This window comes from Coffea eugenioides, unplaced genomic scaffold (assembly GCF_003713205.1).
Source record: "Coffea eugenioides isolate CCC68of unplaced genomic scaffold, Ceug_1.0 ScVebR1_2469;HRSCAF=3499, whole genome shotgun sequence".
Lineage (NCBI taxonomy): Eukaryota > Viridiplantae > Streptophyta > Magnoliopsida > Gentianales > Rubiaceae > Coffea > Coffea eugenioides.
The window spans coordinates 27,793-43,056 of record NW_020862959.1 but is presented as its reverse complement, the minus strand read 5'-3'; positions in this window follow the sequence as shown (position 1 = coordinate 43,056).

Here is a 15,264-nt window from a genome sequence, read left to right as displayed (position 1 = left end):
GCGAGCTCCCATTGGGATGAAGACGAACAATACTGAAAAACAAAACCGGCAATCAGGTCAAGAAAACAGACAGAGAGAAAAATCACAAATGAATAGAACAAATCATAGGGAAAAAAATAACATGTAACCAACCAAGTCAATTCAATCGCCATTGCAGGAAAAAACTTGTAAAAAAAAAAAGCGTGGAAAGAGGTTACATACGATCAAAACATAGGGACAAAACACGAGAAGCAAAGCACAAGGGTCAGAGTTAAGCAAAAAAGTGGGAAAGTATTGGACTAACTCCAGATTGGGTTGGGTCTGGAGTACCCTTAGCAAATATCTGCACCAGAATACACAGAGTCTGACTGGAGCAACAGCAGTCTACAAGAAGCTGGATAACCCAGGCACAATCACTTGGAGTCCAGCGGCAAATGGGAATTTCATCACATCATCAGCCTATGATTTGCATGGGAATTAGCAAAACAACAAGGAGAAAGACATGGCCTGGGAAAGAATATGGAACCTTTAAAGGCCCTAGTAGATGGAAGTTGCTGCTGTTGAGAGTGAGGCATGGACGATTGCTCACTAATGCTGAAAAACATTACAGACATCTGCATCCTTCCAGAAAATGTGAAGTATGTGGAAGAAGAAATGAAACAGCACTGCATGCATTGAGAGACTGTGATTGGATCAACAAAATTCGGAGAGGACTTGTCTCAAGGGAAAGATGGAGAGACTTCAAATCAAAGTCCCTGATTCAATGGGTGGATTGGAACGTTAAGCAGAGTGACATAGGAAGGATCAAGAACGTACTCTGGCCCGTGCTCTCCCAAGAGGTAGTGCACTGGGCATGGACAGCGAGGAATGAGAAGGTTCATCAGAGGCTGGACAGAGAGCTCAAAGCCCGTCCGGAGCAGCTAATCCAGCAAGCAGTAGAGGCTCAGGAGCTTAACAATACTCGCACGGAGAACAGGAGCCAGCCGAAATACATCAGCTGGGACAAACCACAGGAGGGCTGGATTAAGATGAATGTAGATGGAGCTGCAAAAACATAATCCAGGGAGGGCCATACTCTTGGGACTTAGAATCGCCTACAGAGCAAGCAGGGTACAAGAAAGTCATACTGGAGACAGATTCTCAGTAGCTATGTCGTTACTAGAATCAGCACTAGAGGAGAGCCAATATTGGAATATGATCAATGAGATCAGAGGTATGCTGAGCTGCGATTGGGAATGTAGAATAGAACACACATGGCGAGAGAGGGATGTTTGTGCTGATCGCCTTGCAAAGTTAGGAAGAAGTTTGGATTTTGGTCTGACTATGCACAGGAACCCACCAGAGACTCTTAAAAGAGCTTTAGGTGTCTGTGGCGGGGCAATTCCTCGACTTGTGAATGGAATGGTAATGTACATTTATGAAAGATAATTCAAACGCTTGATAGTTTTACTAACAATTTCTCATTAAGCATCAAAATTAGATATTACACAGAGAGCATAAATAATTTTATATTTATCTTTCTTTTTTCTTCTTCATTTCTTCTTTATTCTTATTAAAATTTCTTTTGAGTTTCAAATATACATACTGTTATTTTGTTATATAATATATCTAATTATTATCAAATTTTATAAACTAAAAAATTTATGTTTAGTAAAATTATTTTCATAATTTCTATTTTTAATAAAAATTGATGCATAAGAAGAAATTAATATCAACAGAAAATACTTGAAATTGTTAACGCATGCTATTTTTTATCTTACGATAACTAATGATGACCAAACTTTTTTAGTAAGAAAGTTATTTGACCATAAAAGGAATTTTTTTTAAACAGATTACTTTTGAAGTTGATGCATAGAATTAGGACTGGAAGATGAGGAAAAGAAGATGTAAAGATAATAAAGAACGGGCGAAAAAGAAGAAAGAAAAAAAATGAAAAAAGATTATTAAACAAAACCCCTACATTGAGGGAATTATTATCCTTTTGCTTTGCACATACAATTGTCTTTACTTGTCAGCTAGCAATTTGTAGGCTTTGAAGCTGTCCCCCGACATTATTTCCAAAATAAAAATTAAAAAAAAAACCCTGCAATAGAACCTAACAAAACCACATATTTAGGCCCACTAAAGTCTAGAAAAAGGATTTTTCAAAAATTTTGAATTGCCACTCGATATTGGATTTAGTTATACGGAGTCACCTAAAAGTAATTTTTGATCTCTAAAACACAAATTAAAATCCTTTAACTAGATAATTCCATGTCTTTCGAAATCAGAGAAATAAGTTCGCAAGCTCATTTGTAAGGAGAAACGGTCAAAGTTTTATTCTCAAGCACCCCCTACACCTAACAAAATCGATTGCAAGTTTAATTTTGTTCTTGCAATTTTAAGGCAAAAATGAGTTAATCTATTGCTAAACACATAATATTTACTTAATTAACACAAAATACCCAAACAAATAAAAAAAATTACATAACACATAAAGAGTGAAATAAAATGAAATGATTAATTTCAAAGCTCTGCCCACTCGATCATATGCAACAAAATAAAAAGTAATTAAGAAAAAATATAAAAGAAAAAAGAAAAAGAAAATTACAAGATTCAATTGCTCCTGCGTCCCATATGGGTTACATCACTTCTAAAAAGAGAAAATAAATTAATTACAATGTGAATTGACAAATAGATAGACTAATGAAGCAAAAGTTGACAAATCTAGTCTTAGGACTTAATTAAAACTACCCAAAACAAGTTCGGTGGTAAATCTGAAAGATTGTAAATTTTGGGGTGAAATCACAAATGCGTCATCTTTCTCCATTGAAACAATGGAGAAACCTGCGTAACCTGCGTTCTTGTTTCTTCAATGGAACTTTCACCGGCAACTAGAAATCATCATCTCCGGCGCGCATTGGACTTGCCAGATCTTCGCCCCAAAATTTACAATCTTTGAAGAAAATCAAAACAAAAATCTCTAGGTCTTTGATGGCTTTCCGGCGAAGTCACGGGCTCCGATCAGCGTTGGACTGATCGGAGCTCCGCCCCACGCGCACAGATACAAGAGATTTGTCTCTTTACTTCAAGTTCTCGTTTAGGCATTTCTTCAAACAGTAGATGGGCATACGAAAATTCTAAAGATCTCATACAATTCCAACAAGAGAAAGACCCAAAACTTGTAATCAAAATATGATTTCAGTCCAAGAAAGCCAAAGAGTATACTCAGCCATGAAAATTGCAAAATAAGTGCAGATAAAAAAAAGTCAAATTGAGATTAAAGTTGGAAAGGAAGTAAGAGCTCACAGTGCATTTTAAATGACGACTTGATAACCGTGGTGGTATGGACAAACTCCGACGACCCAGCAGTGGCAGCGGCTCCTCCTCTGTTTCCCGTCGGTTCTTTTATTTTTATTTTTATTTTTTCACCGACAGTAATAGGATAATGGCAGATGGATTGAAAAAGGGGATTCTTTTGTGAAAGATGGAGCTGATGATTAGGGATTGAGGAAATCTAGCTCATGGCGGATGAATTGGGATTAATGGTGACTGATGAATGCAAGAAATAGTGGTCCAAGTCCTCAGTTTCTAATATCTATCAAGTTTTCAAAATTGGGATCGTATTTAAGATCTTGTTTTTGTGTCTGCAGACGAGATCGTAGGATGGATAGATCCGATAAAAAAAAAACGTAAAAAATACTCATACCAATAATTTTAAATTTGCAATTCACATATAGAGCAATAAATATTGTAACTCATATGTAATCAATATAATAGATAATGTAACTTATGCGTTGTGTGACTTATGCTACCTAAAGTATTTGGGGAGTCTAAAATAAAATAAAAATTTTGAGACTATATGTAACATATTGTAATGCATGTGATCAAACTAAAAGTCTTATTCTTTCTTATTTTTAAATCCATACGTAATTAATGGACAAGATAGTTGGAAAAGTTGATTTTATATGTACATAGACCCTTTAAGTATTTATTAATAAGATAATTAAACACAATATATTTAGTTAATTATAACATTTATTGATGATTACATCATTTTTTATATGTATAAGAAGATAAATAAATATTACATACATAATGAAATGCTTCAAATATATTTTCTTCGACTAAAAAATTAGTATACAATAAACAAATAATTGAAGAAGATTATGAGATAGAAATTTATGACAAAATCATGTATTTTGGGTTCAAAATTTAGCCTACTACTTACTTACCCTGATATAACAAAAATACTTAATTTACCAGAATAAAAACCCCAAATAAGTGTCCTAAGCGATAACTTACAAAAGATCATCTTCTTAATGGATCAATTTTAAATGTTCACCATTTTTTGTGGGTAAGGAATTAGCATGAGACACTTACATGTGCTTATAGCCTTTCAAATCTAAGGCCACAGATGGTATTCAATTCCGAGTTTTCTATAGAAAGTTATGATCAAAAAAAGTTTATAGTAATATCTTGAAATAGTAAGATCGTATTACAATCCTATGACCCAGAATGCGATCCTACCGATTTTGTTTGTTTAAGGTAAAATTTTGATCCTAATAACAATTCTACGTCCGGATTGTGATTTTAACAACTATGATGAGTAATTGACCTAGTAAATTTTAATTTAAATTTAGAAATTAGATAAGTAATCTTGGATATAACATGGTGACTTTCAAATCGATGTCGAATTTGTAGATAAGTAATCATAAGTATAATTAACGTGGTACTCCAAGAAACTAGAATTGAGATTGTAATAAAATAATCATAAACATAAATCATATAATACAAATGTTTCAAAGATTGAACGCTTCAATTATTGAAATAACTAGATGGTTGTCAATTTAAATCCTAACTCTGCAACTAGTTGTATTAGACATGACAGCCTATAAATCACAAATTTGACCAGTAATATAGTGTCAAAATTTGAGACTTTTTAATATATTAATATTATCTAATTATAAGGATAACCAAATTATCGTAAAAGTCAAAGTTTACTCTTAAAAGTAAGTGCTAAATTAAAGGTTTTGTTGTGATAGGGATTATCTAATGATAACAAATCCATTGAAACAAGCAAGCAAAGATATCTAGATAAATGTCAATTACAATCTCGTGTTCAAATTAACATACTAGCATTTATAACATTTACAATTCCGTGTTCAAATGCACATCCAATGTGTGTGCAATCAAAAAATATATAATATCTATGATAATATATTTTAAATAAAATTTTTATTATCGAAACAAACTTTAATCTTTTAATAATTTTCATAAAATAATTTTATATTAGTAGTTACAATATTTAGTGGTGGATACGTTGAAAACATATAATTAAATAGTTAAAAGTAAAAATAGTCATAAGTAATTATAGATAGTTAAAGTAAAAGTAGTTTTTATAAGGGCAAAAAATAAATTTCATAAAATGTTAACCCCAAATCCCTTCTTCAAACTTTATATATAGTATAGTCTGTATAGATAACCATACACCTACATTCACTGAGTATTCTATTATAATAAAATGTACCTACATTTACACAGTTTTCACATTTACTATCCCTTCTTCTTTTTTTCCATTTGTTTAAAGTAATTTGCCATTCAATTTTTTAATTCTGCTTATTTGTTCAAAAGCGATTTTTCTTTATTTCATTTACCCTTTTTTTAATTCTTTTTAATATAATTTAACCAACGTTTTCCTTTTTCTTTAAGAAAAATGATAGGGTGTGATTTTATCATTTATTTTATTATTAATTTCCTCTATTACCTAACCCAATGTGAATTAATTATTAGATTCTACTCATTTTTCGTAATTTGCATTTATTTCAGGGAGTAGAATAAAAATATCACAATTAAGGCCAATTTGACAGTCATCGTGAAAGAGTTCAAATAGCAGACAATTAAGGGCATTCTTGGAACAAGGAGATGCAAGACCTTTTTGGTAATTTTGACCGAAGACAGCAACTAGAAAAAGGAAAAAGAAAGCAAACCTCGGGGAGTCTTCTTCCTCTCGTGCGGCGAGCAGTAGGCTACTTAGATAGGAATTGCGCAGAAGAGGAGGAGGACTACTTTTGTTTCTTTTTTCGGCCAGTAGCGGAGGAACTTTTCTTCTTGTTTTTTTCTTGTTTTCTTAGTCACGCATGATAGGAACTGGAGAGCTTTGACTTTTTCCTTCTGTTTGTTTCCTTTTGGTAGTTTTCGTCTGCAGCAGGTGACGAATTGAACCATATTTTCCCTGTAGCTTTCCGTTAGAATTTTTCTTAGGACAATGGCCGCAGTTATTTCTTCAATTGCGTGTGGGTTTTGTTCATCAACCATGAACTAGTTTTTTCACTCTAGTCAAGGAATAACGGATGCTTTGGTTCGTCTAAAAATTGTGAGATCGATTTAATTTAATTTTTTCTTTTTATTTATTGGTATTCGCATATTCCCTGGTTACAGTGCTTATGATTGTTTAGTTAATTGATTGTCTTGGATCCGGATAATTAGTTAATTTGATAATTTATTGTCAATTGGGTGAGATCGATTTAATTTTATCTTTTCTTTTTATTTATTGGTATTCGCATATTCCCTGGTTACAGTGCTTATGATTGTTTAGTTAATTGATTGTCTTGGATCCGAATAATTAGTTAATTTGATAATCTATTGTCAATTGGGACGTTAAATCCGTAATTGTTTAATTGTCTCAAAATAGTGATAACTGGCATGATTGGATTTGTGTCAGGGGAATACGCAGGCTAACCTAAAATAACCCTGGTAGTATGTTATTTGGTTAGAATATGGCTCCTCTAATACGTAAGGCAATTGGGGAATTAAATCTTACGGACGTACCTAAGATTATTTCTCAATTAGAGCAGTGATTAACGGGCGTACCTTAATCACCGACACAGTAAGGAGGGGTTGACTGTCATCGCTTGTTTGGCAGTTATAACCTATTTATTAGTAAATAATTAGAATTGGCTTTGCATCGATGATCAATTAAGTGAACCATTGCTGAAGTTATTTCTTGGCTAGATCCTTAATTATCACTCATTTGATTTTAGTAATTTGTTATTTAATTTTTAGTAGTTTCTTAGATTTTATTTGAATTTATTTGATTGTCACTTTCTGCACAAAAACACCCCCTTGTCACTGTGAACTTGAAAAGAAATAATTACTCCCAGTCCCTGTGGATTCGACCCTGCTCACCGCTATCTACATAAATTATTTTTAGTTTGAGCAGATTTTTATTATTGCACAGGCTGACAACCTGTCAAAAAAACACTATTCTTATAATTTGTAAATGTGATGGCTATCCCAACTATCAATAACTATGCAAAAGAAAAAAAAATAGTTTGTGCATATACACAATTTTCGCATTTGATACATGAAGTTTTGCAATTGAATAATTACATTAATGAATTATTCTACTACATAAATAATCACAAATAACCAAGAGATAATCCAAAATGCATAGGTGAAATTCACAATGTGGAAGCATATAATGTTATAACCTTTTAACCTTTGTATGATTTCTAAACAAAGTAATTGACTTTTGAGATACCATGTATGCATATCGAAATTAATATCGTATATTTAATAGTAACTTGTATAGTGCTTGTAATTAGAATGTAAAAGGTAACTAAGACTGTTAATTATCCACAATATATATAAAAATATGAAAAAATGTTCAAAACATTATTCACATTTTGTTAAATGAATTTTTTTATCATTCACTTTTAAAAGAGTAACTTTACGTCCCTTACAAAATTAAGTTTGTAAAATTTTGTCCCAACCTATGTTTTTGACTACTTTTTATCTTGAATCAATCATGTGACCTACACAAGGTCATTTTTTATGGCAAAAAAGTTAGATATCATTTATAATTAAACAAATGATGAAATTCATATTTATTTTTTGCCATTTGTCCTAAAAAGTAATCTGACATTTTTGCAATATTCATTTTTGTCCTAAAAAGTAAAATCTGACATTCATATTTATTTTTGCCATTTGCCTTAAAAACATTTATTGTTCAGTATGCAAGAATTGAATCTTTTTCAACTGTAAGTATTCCTTGTAAGAATAATTAACAAGAAACCAATTTCATAACCATAATCCATTTGGTACAACATGGCATGTTAAGGCCGGGATCGTAATTCTGAAAACACGACTAGTATGTTAAGTAGCTTGTTAGTGATAACAAAACTCAGGTTTTGACGCAAAAAATAAAGTCATTAATTCACAGCCGGTTGTCATTAATACACGCAAAAAAATTTTTCGGGTTCCGTCCATCATCAAGGCTCGTTTGATAAGCCAACCCTACAGCCGGTTGCCTTATTTCAGTTGGGCCTCAATTGACATGTGAAAGAGGTCCAAGCTGAGCTGTCTTGTAAATACTAGAGGGAAGTCCCACGCGAAGCGTGGCGATTGATACCTGTGGTGTGGTCAAATAACTTAACAGTGTTTGATTACTTGATATCAAGTGGAACACACTTATATATTCCTTAAGCTTTCTATTGTCATAATTAGCATTACATTTTTCTGGTGCTTGGCTAGATTCTTTTATTGAGCAATAACGGCACGGTTCCCTATTTTCCTTTTCAATGTCTAATACAAATGGAAACTCATGGTGTTATCATATGTATCATTTTCCCCTAATTGTGTTTGGATTGCATTTTCCATGATTTTTCATGAAAAAATTACTGTAGCGATTTGATGTATGTGAGGGAAAAAGATAATAGGGAAATGTGATCACGGAAAATAACGTAATTTTTCGACGGAAAACTGCAATCCAAACAAGGCCACTTTGAAACAAAATTAGGTTGTTCAATCAGGAACACTCACCGTTGTTTTGTTTAGTAGTTTTAACAAAATGAACATGAATTTTTAATGCTTTACGCTTATTTTCTGTTGTTCCAATCGTACTTTATCTTTTTTTTCTACCGATAACAATACATATCTTTTTCTTGCCTTTTGATTCCCAAATTACTTTTTAGCATTAAGTTTTTCAATATTGTTTGTTTGATCCATCCTAAATTTCAACCCACAAGCCCTAAACTTAAACATAGAAAATTTATATATAGCATTTGTTTGTTTGACTACTACAACTAAGAACCATTATTTTGATCAATACATGCATCTACAAATAATTAGAGAGGAAATTAATTTTCCTCATTACAAACACTAACTTGTATCAAACAATTATCAGGTCTACGAAATTCAATACAAAAATAACAAAGCATGTAAATATAGCTATTTATCTATTCAAATGGCAATTTCTATCCACACACAACAACTCAGTCACTTAACTATTGAACCAATAAATTGCATCAACTACAAGATAATTTTCAAAGTGGAACAATCATTCACACACTTGTTCATTTAAGCACATGATTCAAATGGATCAAGTATAATTGTAATCATATTTAATCAATAAATGACATGTATCAAGTGGGAATATAGAGTTACCTTGTACCTTCAGTAGTAAAGTGCAATCTAAGAGCAAAATCTCTCCACACTTTGTCCGCTTGCAATAGCAAGCACAAAGGCTTATTCAGGATTTTGTAGAATGGAAGCTATGCAACTCATAGACCAGAAAGCAAGAGCAAAATTGAGCATACCTCTACAAACCCAACTTTGGTATTGTGCAAACCTTCTTAATCCACAATTTTGTACCTTAACAATAGCCATTATTGTATTTGGGACCTAATTGGCGAATTTTGCTTTTCGCATTTGGCATGACGATGATTTGACTGGAAACAATTCTTGACATGCTGGTCAATTGAACTAAAAGTTGTAATTTTGATACTTATAATGTTCCTAATATTATTAACCACTGGGCCAATGCCTCAGTGACAATCAGGGAGGGATTTAAATCCTTTTTTGGGCTGTACGTGAGGATTCAAATCTCATTTGCAGCAAAAAAAATTTATGAATCGTGTCATAACACTTTTTTAGTCTAGTTGGGTCTGTATCGTTGCTGACAAAAAAAAAGTTCCTAATATTATTCAATATTAATGTGATTAGAAAGCCACATAAATTGAAAGAAACAAATATAAAAGTTCAACCATGATGGGCTCAATTATAATTGACCTAGGCAGTAGAGATGAAGTATGCTAAAATTGACACTTATAACTAAATTCAGATTTAACAAAAACAAAGTCAAAAAAAAGAGAAAAAAGAAGAAACTTTATTGGCAATTTTCCTTTTAAACTAAAAGCCATATTTTCGGGTGAATAGATGGCACTAGATGTACATTTATTTATGATTTCCCTGGAAAAAGAAAGGCCATCATTTTGCTTAATTTTTGAAGGGAAAATAAACCAATACATGATAAAAATTGTTACAGAGGAATCACTAAAAATGGTCCTGCATTGTAAATCACAGTATTAATATTTGCCTTCCTCAAAAGATTTTACTGGAGTCCATACTTTTACTCGGCCAAAAGCAACCAAAAGCATGCATGATTATTTCTCCATCGATTTGTAAATAAACAGGGACTCAGTAAGACTAATTTGACTAGATTATAACCTCTTTTTTTTTTTTTTGGAGAATTGCTATAATAATCCTTTACATATATAAGTAAACAGTATTAATTCGGTCACTCAAATCTATAAAAATGTTGGTTCTTAAAAGATACAGACTCATATTTCCATCTTAAAAGATCATGCACTCACTCATCTTTCTATCTTAAAAGATCACACAAAATTTTCGAGGGATTGAAATAACACAATGATTGAAAATGAGAGTTCAGGGGAGAAATGAATTAGATGATACAAAAGAGAGTATAAGTAAGAGATCTCAAATTTGAGACCCCCACTTGCACTTAAAAAAATGAAGAAGGAAAAAAAGAGTTCAAGTTTTTGAGGAACTGAAATCATAACAGAAAGACCGCAAATGAGAATTGAAATGGATGAGGCTTTTGTAACCATCGTTAGTTGTTCATGATATACATAGGGATCAGGGATAAGTGCGATTAGAATTTTAATGCAATCGTCCAGTTGTTGTATTTTTTTTCATAATATAGATTCTCTTATATAATTTTATTGTTCTCACAAAATTTATTCTTACACACTAATTCAATAAATAAATACAATCGCATCTTTAAGTGTACACTAAGTTGTGAATGAAATATAACAATTGTACCCAATTGTATCTAACTCAACCATACCTGTCCGATTCCGTATAGATCAAACCATGTTATTTTGGTCCAGCATGGGTTATTAAGGTAAAATCCTCAAGCAAAAAACAAAAGGTCTAAATTACATCAATTCGATCCATTTGTGCCATTAACATTTTTCTTTTTTGGTCTATTGTCACCATCTACATTTACTTCTACTCCTAGTTTTAATTGAACATATACTAGGGACATAAGCCAATGGGGTCATGGAGAATCGACGGGAATTGAACCATCATCGAATCATACGGGTGCATTAAGCACTCATATGGATTTTAGAGAAACCACATTAAGTGACAAATTTTTGATGGAAGGTAAGATTTGAATTTTTAACGTTCTATCTCACAAAATATGGTAGCCAACTTCTCTAGAGGAGGTTGGTTCATTTGTGCCATTAACCGTTTCTAGCGATTTGTGAGTTGAGACTTGAGACGGGTGTGATTCCCCTGGCCTTCCTGGTGAGATACAGGCATAAGGACTAATTTGGCATATATCCATATCATGACCTGGAACAAAATGCGTCCTTCTAAATTTGAGGACTAAATTAATAACTTGAAGAACAAAAATTATTTGGCAGTTTCAGCAATGGGTTTCTCTTCCTTCTTTTTATCTTTGTTTTCATTTTTTTTTATAAACAATGAAGTACACAAGGTGGGATAACAACACCCAAGGAACAATTTTACCAATTTTCTTGTATTCCTTTTGTCCGGTAAAAAATCTAAAAAAAAATTACTAGAAGAGAGCGATTTTTTATATTGTTTGTTTTCTGGTAATGCATTTTCTCTAGTAATTTCCTTTATTATTTAGTTATTCTGTCTCATTTAATGGTTGTTTTAGAACTGTTTTCTCAATGACAAAAGAAAGTATTGCTCTATTTTGAAACCCTACGTATTCCAACAATTCAAAAATAGTACGCTGTGAATTGTATAATTTCCTTTCTGAAAAGCTCCAATTCTAAGCACTTCAATTCTTGTATGATGACAAAAAAGCTTGTTTAAGCAAATTATGAATCTTTAACATTTGGAGTTTACATCCTTTGACAAAAATGCTAACGAAATTTTTAAATTTTCTGCCACAAAAAGTATCAGCACATCATACACAAATATAGTTAGCATAGCTCCTAGAACATGTACGCATAAAAGAATGTATTGTCCTTTTCGTTCTTGTAATTGAGCAGGTACGTGAAAAAGTGACTAGTGATTGCTAACCAATGATCAATGAATGGGGAAAAAAATCTCCGAATTGAAGGCATCTAAATCTAGATCCATACACAACAACCAGTCATCAGTCATAACCACGAGTTTTTGGGGCTTTGGGACCCAAAACAACCAATTTCTTGATTAAATTCCATTTGTTTTTTTTTTTAATTTCCCTTGAGACAAGAATGTGCAGCGGATGCTTTAATATATTACACTTTTTCCTTTCTTTGCTCCATGCACAATTTTTGGTCTTCCATTAGCAACTGCTGAATATACAAAAGGACAAAAACGTGCACAAACCTTTCATTCTTCTAGACTAGTAATTCTGCATCTGCTTGGTACCCATCATTGTTAACGGCATATAAGCTGTGGAGATAACTTGCTAGACTGGTGAAAAGAATGAAAATGAATGCAAGGCTGTGGAGATAATTAATAGATGACAATTAATTAATAGATAACTTGTTTGTAGTCTGCTAGTATTCTGTTATTCTTGTTTCCCCCTTTCTGCCAACTACAGGTTATTGTCTCATATAACCTTACCTTGACAGTAGCCATTTAATAAGATAATTAGTACTTACTCAGGTAATGGCATTTTCTGCCAACTCAGGTAATGGTAACTCTAACTTTGGTTAGAAAAGGTCACGAGGCAAATTCCTGCAAGGGTAGCATACTAGGTTTGGTGGGGGATCTTTATCTCTTAGCAGCGGCCGGCCTACTGGCTTGCCCTTGTGGGGTTGCCATCCCACATCGGTTCTAGGGGGGTTGGGTTGGGTAGATATAAGTCTCCTGGGAGGCCTCCAAAAGTGCCGGCTTTTGGAGGTTCTTCTGGAGTTTAGGTTTGTAAAAGCCGTAACTCTAACTTTGGTTAGAAAAGGTCAAGAGGTAATGGCAAGTCTGATTACCATTATAAATGCTTACATTTGTCTTCAGCTTTGCCAAAAATCTTCATATTTGGAGGCAATCTTAACTAGCGGAATTGGGCTCCTTTTAGACAAACTAAAAAGTTAAAAAGGGTTCTGAAAACTTAAATGTAAAAGTTCACAATTTGAGCGTATGCTTTTTGGATACGTCAACCTCTTTTTTTTTTTTTTGGGGGGGGGGTTGTTGGTGCATAAAGAACTACAATCCGATGACAAGAATTTTGTTTCCTTAATCGTTTGCTAATGGCTTGCCAATTTTTTGTCCAATTTTTTCCCCCCATATTAGACACCTGACTACCAATAACCCACTTAAGCTCCTTGCTGGACCCCCACCTTTGACCATAAAGCCCAAAACTTGCCAGTTGCTACTGAGCCTTAAGGCCAACAATAAAATTGGAAGTGGAAGTCTTAAACTTGAAGGCTCAAAATCTTAAGCTGGTGAAAGTTTTATTTGTTTGAAATCAACTTGATTTAGCCACCGAATTGAAATATCCCAATTTGAAAACGTTATTATCATTCTAAAATAAAATAATATATTGTATTTAAAAAAATTGAACTAACGTTGCAAATCATATTAACTTGGTTATATATCCAAAGTTCAGCATACTCTTTAATATCTTTACTATACTAAAGGCGCCCGTTTGCTTAGCTACAGTAAAAATGGGCCGGTTATAGCGTGATTTGTGTGAGATTGAGGGGCAGTTTGGTCTGTTGTCATGCAGTGTTGGTGGCTTTTGTCATTCAGTGGTGTGGGCGACAAGAGAAAGAGCTGCTTCTTTTCTTCAACACTAGGAGGCATGAACGCGCTTCGCGCGATAGAAATATAAAATGCCCTGCCCAGTTTTGAACTAATCAAAACAATAATTTATGTAGAAAAGTATATTTTTTAGTATAGGTATTTTACAAGTATGAAGTTTTGTTGATATTTCTTGGATGTTTCTCACAAAGCCTTTGGTGAATGGCAACTGGCAACTTACATTTTTTAGAAAACCATTTCTGATGAAAAAAATGGAGCCAATGTAGTATATAATACAGAGTAAGGAAAGAAAGAGCACCCCAGAAGTTCCTCTTGTTTATGATTATAATTAACAGACCAACATTTAAATCTCTGTAGTTTGTTTTCAAGGCATGACTCTTTAATAATTTTCCAAATTAAGAATTTTTATTTTTCTTTCAATTTTTTTATATGTCTATTACATCTAAACTATTAATTTTGTTATCAATTATTCTTATTTAGTAGTGAGAGGTAAATAATAACAGACTTTAAAAAATTATAAATTAATTTTAATATTGTCATTCCATCAAATATTTTTCTTTTTTTTATCATACATTTTTGTTAGCTTCCATTTTGATTTTGAGTGGCATGAATAGGTGGTATAGAATTGCAGTATTTCTTAAGTCCTAACATTTTTTGTATTTTATTTAGACCTATTATTAAAAGTATTTGAATGCTAGTTATTGGCTTGTAAGTTTTAAGCTTAAATTTATATTTTTCAAATTATTGTATTTTTATGTATTTGATCATGACTGCGCCACTATCCTAGCATACTCAATATCTTCTAATGTAACATAGTCACTGTATAAAAGGTTATGCCTGTGTTATTATGGTACCAATTTATGATACTTTTATTAATAAAAATATTTTGAGGACTAATGTTAAGAAAAGAAATAATCAGAACGAGGGAAATAATTTATATTTTGTTCTTTTCGGAGATTTTTATCGAGCAACAAGGTGTTTAGACGAGAAATTGCAACTACTAAGATTAAATGACAAGCAAACCTCTATGCAAAATATCATCTTATCAACAAATAAGATCAGAATAATGAAATGATAGAAAACGAGTTTTACAAATTATTTATCAACATAAGGAGCATTAATCAAGTGGTTCCCTGCTCCCTTCGTTCCTCACTTTATTTTTGGTTCTTTTTCTTTTTTTGTTGTTTGAGAGGGGGGAGGGGGGTTCAGTTGGAGGCAAAAGCCTAGTTACATAGGAATATTACACCCATCAAAAAAGCCTGAAGAGCTAATTTT